The following is a 7,152-nucleotide window of genomic DNA, read 5'->3' on the forward strand; positions in this document are numbered from 1 at the left end:
GGGGGGACTACGGAAAGAGGCCCCAGCTCGCGAGGGGCTGAGACCCTACAGCCCCCGGCCAGGGCCGTGAGAACGAGGGGCGGCTGGTTGCCGGGAGCCCGGAGACTCCGGAAAAGGGGAGGGAAGGGAAGCCGGCGGCGGGGGAGGCGCCACGAAGGGAGGGGAGGCGGTGGGTGAGGGGCGTGATAAGGTGGTAGCGACCGAACGCCGTGCGGAGCGGCGAGTTTTCCGGGGTGCGGGCCCTTTAAGGACGGCGGACGCGACAGCCCACACACTGGGAACTCTGGGTGCTGAGCGGCGCTGCGAGGCGGTAAACAGCAGGGCTGCCGGCCCGCCCGCTGACGTCAGGGGAAACTGACACAGATTTAAAGGGCCAGGTCCCGGATTTGTCCTTAAAGGGGCCCGCGGCCGGCTAGCTGGAGGGCAAACCTGCAACGCGTTCTCCAACCCCTACCCCGCTACCGCCTTCTCTTTCTTTTCTTTCATCCTGTCTCTGTTGAAACTCACGTTGGTATAGGCGGATGTTTCTATGAAGGATTTCCAAATGTTGGGTTTTTGTTGACAAACTTCTCTTTGCTCAAACATAGAGAACCCCCTACCCCCAGCGCCATTACCATTAACATCCTCCGCCCCCAGTCCGTTTTATCTCCTGAGAGCTTAAAAAACGAAGAACTCAAGGAATTAGGAAAGAAGACCGGAGGAGGGGAAGCTGAGGCAGATCTGAGAAAGAACCCCCTGCCTCTCACCTCCCACCACTGCAGGGGCCACACAACCGCAGGGATGCTTTCCAAGCTGGCGGGGCTATTTCTCGTGTTCTCTGCGGAGGCAGTTACAAAACTCATTGAAAGATACTGACCTTCAGTGTAAATTGGTGAAAACTTTTCTACAAAATATTTTGACACTGTGTTTCAAGAAGTTTAAAGAGATTTGTACCCTTTGACCCGGTATTCCTCTCCTGTAACTCAATCCTAAAGAAATAAAAATTTGGGACAGCTATGCTCATCACTGTGATATTTATAATATAAAGCATAAAGGAAACAACCTGAATGTCCCTAATGAGGGAGTGGTTAAATGCACTTATCATGAAATCATAGAAAATGATGCTTAAGACTTTAATGGACATGTAAGCAGAGAATTCAGGATATGACATTATATAAACAGCATACATTCTAAATACATAGACATGCATAGAAAAACGTTGCAAATTGCACAAAAATTTAAATGATTATCTTTGAATTACAGGTGATCTTAAAAACATGTATATCATTTTCTTTTAATTCCAAAGATGTAGAAAAGTACTAAAAGAAAACATCACTGGATTATGGGTAGTTTTAAAATTCCATTTTTTATACGTTTTAAAAATTTATAAATTTTCTGCAATGTACATGTATTCCTTTTATAAGCCAAATTAGATATGATGAAAGGAAATGTGGCCACCTCTGAAGTTGTCACACATCCTGATGAAGGCACGCATAGGCCAGTGCCTTGTCAGAATTCTTTCAGCTGGAGGGGGGGTGCTGGCTGGTTAGCTCAGCTGGTTAGAGCATGGTGTTGATAACACCAAGGTCAATGGTTTGGATCCTACCAGCCAGCTGCCAAAAAAAAAATAGAATTCTCAGCTGACAAGATTAAGATTGCAGCAGTCTCAGCTCCTGGCCCTGCCTAACTACCTGGGGCGTTGTTCCGGTAAGGACTGTTTTACCTTATGACCAGCTATAATAGATATTTATTTATTCCTGCAATGAATATTTAATAAGCATCTACTATGTACCAGGTGCTATTATAGCCATACTAGGCAAATGGTGAGTGGGAGAATTAGGGCTGACCCTTGTCCCAGTACAACATACTTGAGGATGAAGACCAGAAGCAAGCTACAGTGACTGGAGAACCTGAGAAAATCAGCCAGAAAAAAACCTTAGGGGTTTCCTTGGCCAACCCCTCATTGTACAGATGGGTAAAGTGAAGCCCCGAAAGTCAGCTCATTAGTAGCTCACTAGACTCAAGTCTCCTGCACATTGGCCCAATACTTTTTCCATCACATCTAGACAAATCTGGATCAGAGGGCCCTCAAGATAACAAGAGGTATCTTCATTAGAAGTCCTCCATGCAGTAAGCTGTCCAGTTTGGAGAAACAGTGTAGGATTCCCATATTTCAACTGGACTTTCTGTCTTATGGTGACTCTGTCATCCTCCCAATAAATGACCTGAAACTCTAAGAAACACTCCTACACTGAGCTTGAGCTCTTCGTTTATAGCCTGATGTAATTTAAATGGTCTTAAAACAAAAAGAAAGGCTGGCCAATTAGCTTGCTTTGTAGAGCATGGTGTGAACACCACGAAGGTCAAGGGTTCAGATCCCCTTACCAGCCAGCTACCTAAATAAATAAATATATGAAGTCTACCCTGTGCTAGAACTTTCCTGGGTGCTGTGAGAACCATAAGTGTGAATCACAGAGCCTCTGCTATAGGCTGGTTGATGCTGTGGCTATATTCAATAAACCCAGGCTGGAGCAGGTGGGGAGAAGCATTCCAAGTTGGCTTCTTAAGCTTTAGGGGAAAATGTGACCCTGGGCCTGTTTAAAATATACAGCTGGAGGTAGAGCCCAGAAATATGCATTTCAACAAACACTCCAGAACTTGCACAATAACGTTTGAGAACTGCTTTGAAGCCAAACAACTCAAGACTATCAATATTCCTGTTTGCTCCCTTTCTCCTGGCAACATCTTGGGAGAAATCTATTCAAGTAAACCTGGGAGGAACCTTCCCTTTTGCAAGGTCTCAAGGGCTTGCCTTTGAATCTTCAGCACCCTGGGTGTTCAGACAGAGTGGGAGGGCAGCAGCCCAATATTTTTTTGCTGTCCTCAGGTCTGCAGAACTTTCTCAGCCCCTCTGCCCCACCCCCCAAGGAGGGAACAGTACAACCTGGTTATGAATAGCCCCTTTCTGAGGTCCAGCAACTCAGGGAGGAGAGAATGGCTTTTTGTTGTCTGAGGCAGTCAGCATAAAAGGGCAGTTCTGGGTCTCAAAGCCAGACATGTGAGCACAAAGGGGAGATGTCGAGCCCTCAGGACAGCGCTCTCGGCCTTTTGCACAGGTTCAGCTACTGTGTTCTATGCCATATTATACAAAAAGTTCAACCTCAGCCCTGGCCCTGAAGAGAGTGGGGTGGTGTTACAGAGCTCAGATGACTCCTGTGTCTCTGTGGACTATCCTTCCTGAGCCTGAGTGGTGAATAGACCAATGAAATGGTACCATTCACGAAGCAGCTGACTAGATTTCCAGCCTTCCACAGGTCTAGCTCCATTCTAAGTCATAGGGGATTTGTGAAATTTGGGGCAAGAAGACAGGAAGGAAGCTTAAGCTGGCTCAGGGGTATTGTTAGAATGACCTGAAGACTGCACCAGGAGCAGGATTCTGTGAGAATCACAGTAAACAGATTAGCTGAAACCAGGCAAGTAATTTAGAAACCTGGGAGGTAGGGAGTAGCCATGCCTATGAGTGGGTAGCACAATCAAAACACAGTTTGGAGTCAAGTAATGGTATAACTTTAACACAGAAAAGAGGTTACAGGGCCAGCCCGTGGCTCACTCGGGAGAGTGCGGTGCTGATAACACCAAGGCCCCGGGTTCGGATCCCATATAGGGATGGCCGGTTAGCTCACTGGGTGAGCGTGGTGCTGACAACACCAAGTCAAGGGTTAAGATCCCCTTACCGGTCATCTTTTAAAAAAAGAAAAGAAAAAAGGTTGTAAAACCAACCCCTGTGAAGGAAATGGACTTGAAGTTCCCTGTTTCACTGTGACCATAAAAAGGGCTCAGTTTATCTATTTGGAGTTCAAAAAGAATTATCCTGGACATAGGTAACCCTGGCAGCAAAGTTCAGCACCTGCTGCATCATGTAAATTCTGTTCTTTCACAGGGTTGCCCTTGTGTGGTTCCCTCTCCTTTAAGGACTGTGAAAATTAGATGCACATCAGATTGGGAATTAATTACAGATATAAGATTTACTCTGCCATTCTGGGGACAAGGTCTCAAACCTGTCACCTGACTTTATGGTATTATGGAAAAAGCAAGGATGTTGGTATCAGAAATTTCCACAGTTGAACCACTGCACTGTGTGCCTTAGGCAAATTACTTAAACCTTCTGAGCCTTCAGGAGCCACGTCTCATCTCTACTGTCCTCCTAAACACTAAACAGTGGAGCTGGGCTTGGCTGCATTCATCATTCTAAACTATTGTCTAAAGAACAGGAAGGGAGACAACAGAGAGCAACTTTGACCAAGTGGGCAGTATTCTGCCAGAGATAGATCAGCCACTTTCCATTTCCTAAAACTGAGCTTTCACCATTCACACTGGGAAACATCCGCAATACATTCAACCCCCACATCTAGTTCCCTCTGGTCATGTGATGGAACCAACATCAGAGCCTTCCAGGAAACAAGGCTGGTCATCAGGTTGCAGAAAACAAGCATATAAATAATTGATTGATTAACTCAAATCTGTGCCTCCAAAGATCGCTGATAAAAATGAGCCAGCTAGCCTCTTATTTCAAGAAAGCTTAGGTCTCCAGTTAAGAAATCAGAAGAAGAAACTAAAGAGCCTTTACCCATCTCTGGCTGTATCCAAAGATCACACGAAGCTACCTAGTCCTTATTCCAAGACATCCTCAATAATAGAGACTCTCTTTACCTTGTGGCTCAGATGCAGGCCACATTCCATACCCTGTATTACTTCATTGGTCCTCAGAACCTTCACGAAGGTGATTTCCTTATTCATAATACCTTTGTTCCTCTGAACCAGTCTAGACTTTCCTTCTATCTGCAATTTCCCGTAAAATTTATCTTTATTAATTCTACCTAGTTGTAATCAAACAATTCCAGAAAATGTCTCAGAAATTTTTGTATTGAGTACTGCATCTTTCTGTTTTTGTTGTTCTTAAGTGAATTTTGTTTCACTTTTGTTCTAATTTATGACTAGCAGGAATGACATTTGAATTTTGTTTCAGTTTTGCCCTTACTTATCACTAGCAAGAACTAACAGCTGATGTTTCTCATAAGCAGCAGCATTGTATCACTGAAAAAGACTAAAAACTGAAGTCAAAAGATTTGTGTTCTAGTTTCCATTCTGACCGTTATTGGCCAGATGACCATGAACAAAGCACTCAATTTCTCATTCATTCACTCCACTTATTTACTCACTCATTTATTCAGTGCCTAGTTGGTACTCGCCACTAAGGTAGGTGCTGGGAACACAAAGATAGTTAAAACACATTTTCTGTCCTTAGAAATTCATAATCTAGTGGTGTATCCAAATGGGTAAGCATCTAAGACACGGTGGTAAGGGCAATGATAAAAGATTTACACACGGTATTATGGAACTAGGAGGTGAGACATAACAGATACCAGACATAACAGAGCTAGATATAAGGGAAATTAGAAAACATTCCAGGTGTTCCTGAGGAGTTCTTAAAAGATGAGTAGAAGGTAGCCCAGCAAAGGGGCAGGAACATATTCCAGACAAGGGGTCCCAATTAGGGGCAAAGGCATAGACTCAAGTTCAATGCTATTGGCATGAAAAGTTCAAAGTAAAGGGTGAGAAAAGAATTGAAGAGGGGCCACATGTTTGATGCTACATTTAATAGATTGGACTTGATCTTGTAGGTCAGCAGTTGTCAATGAGCATGCTGCAGCACACTCACGTTATGAATTCTTCACAGATGTGCTGCTACAGCTTGATCAGTGAGTAAAATTTGTGTGTGCATGTGTGTGTGTGTGTGTGTGTGCTAGAATGAGCCAGCAAATAAGCAAAAGGCAAGAGACATAGTGTAAAACCAGGCTAGGGTCAAAGACTGTTTAGCAGAACACTTATGATTTTTGCTGTGTGGCTGTGTAAAAACATTTAGCTGTGTTAAGATTTTATCCCTGTCATGGCTGGAGAAAAATAGGGGGTGGATTCTCCTGTTGATTTTGTCCAGTTTTCCCTTCTTCCTTCTTCCATACCACCCCATCTTTTCCAATTGTCCTGGGCCACTGAAGAGGCTCACATGGAATAACTGACAAGTCAAGCAAAGCTTCAGGACCCAGGCTGCTGTGTGATCTAGGAGGAACCTGAAAGCAGCTGGCAAAGGCAAGGCCTCTAGGGACGTGGGTGGAGAGGAACTTGGTGTGATTAGACATGGGAGAAAGGACAACTAGAAAACAAAAATACCTGTTTAATATCTCCAGATTTTTTCTTCTTATAGGAGTAAACCATTTTAACCCACGAGCATCATGGTGGTAAGAGCGATAAAGTGAATGATACAAAAGCCATAGAAACTTAGCTGCCAAGAAACATTATACTGGCGCCGGCCCGGTGGCGCACTGGATAGTGTGTCGCACTGGATAGTGTGTCGCTTGGGAAGTGCGGCGGCGCTCCCGCCCGAGGGTTCGGATCCCACATACAGACCGGTTCCCGCTCACTGGCTGAGCGAGGCGCGGGAGCGGAGCCGAGGGTTGCGATCCGTTGCCGGACACAGAAAAAGACAAAAGAAAGACAAAAAAAAAAAAAGAAAGAAACATTATACTGGCATATCAATTAGCTGTAATTATTGCTGGTGTGGTGGTTGGTGGTGGTAGTCATCAGGATAGGTCTTATGCGCCAGGTAACTGATCATTGTTCTATTCTTGTAGTTCTAAAGAGGAAAGTACTTGCAACAGGGTGTTTTAGCCTGGAGAGGTGAGGGTGATTCAGTCCATCCTCAAAGTTCATGTCCTGTAACTCTAGTCACACTGTATTACAGAGACTGATGACATCCACCAGTTCAGATGAGGTGGTCTTCAGCACACTTCCAAACTAACCTGTCCACAAAACTTTTCCAGCCTTATGTGTAAGACTAGAATTCATACAAGGCAGTTGTGCTTTCTGAAAATCTACTACGTACCCTCATTTGACATTTTCATCTGCAATTATATGCCACCCCACCCCCACCCCCCAGCATGTGAAAGCTGGAAACTCCTGTCTACTTTAAAGTTATTTTTCTGCCATATATTTTGAGTATACTTACAACTTCATGTTTCCTTTAGATTTTAAATTCATTGATCTAAGTAGCCTCTTCTTGTCAATCTGAATTTATTGATAGGTTAATACTGTAGCCAGGCAGTCTCTGAACCCTTT

This window comes from Galeopterus variegatus, unplaced genomic scaffold (assembly GCF_000696425.1).
Source record: "Galeopterus variegatus unplaced genomic scaffold, G_variegatus-3.0.2 Scaffold10036, whole genome shotgun sequence".
NCBI classification, from domain to species: Eukaryota; Metazoa; Chordata; class Mammalia; order Dermoptera; family Cynocephalidae; genus Galeopterus; species Galeopterus variegatus.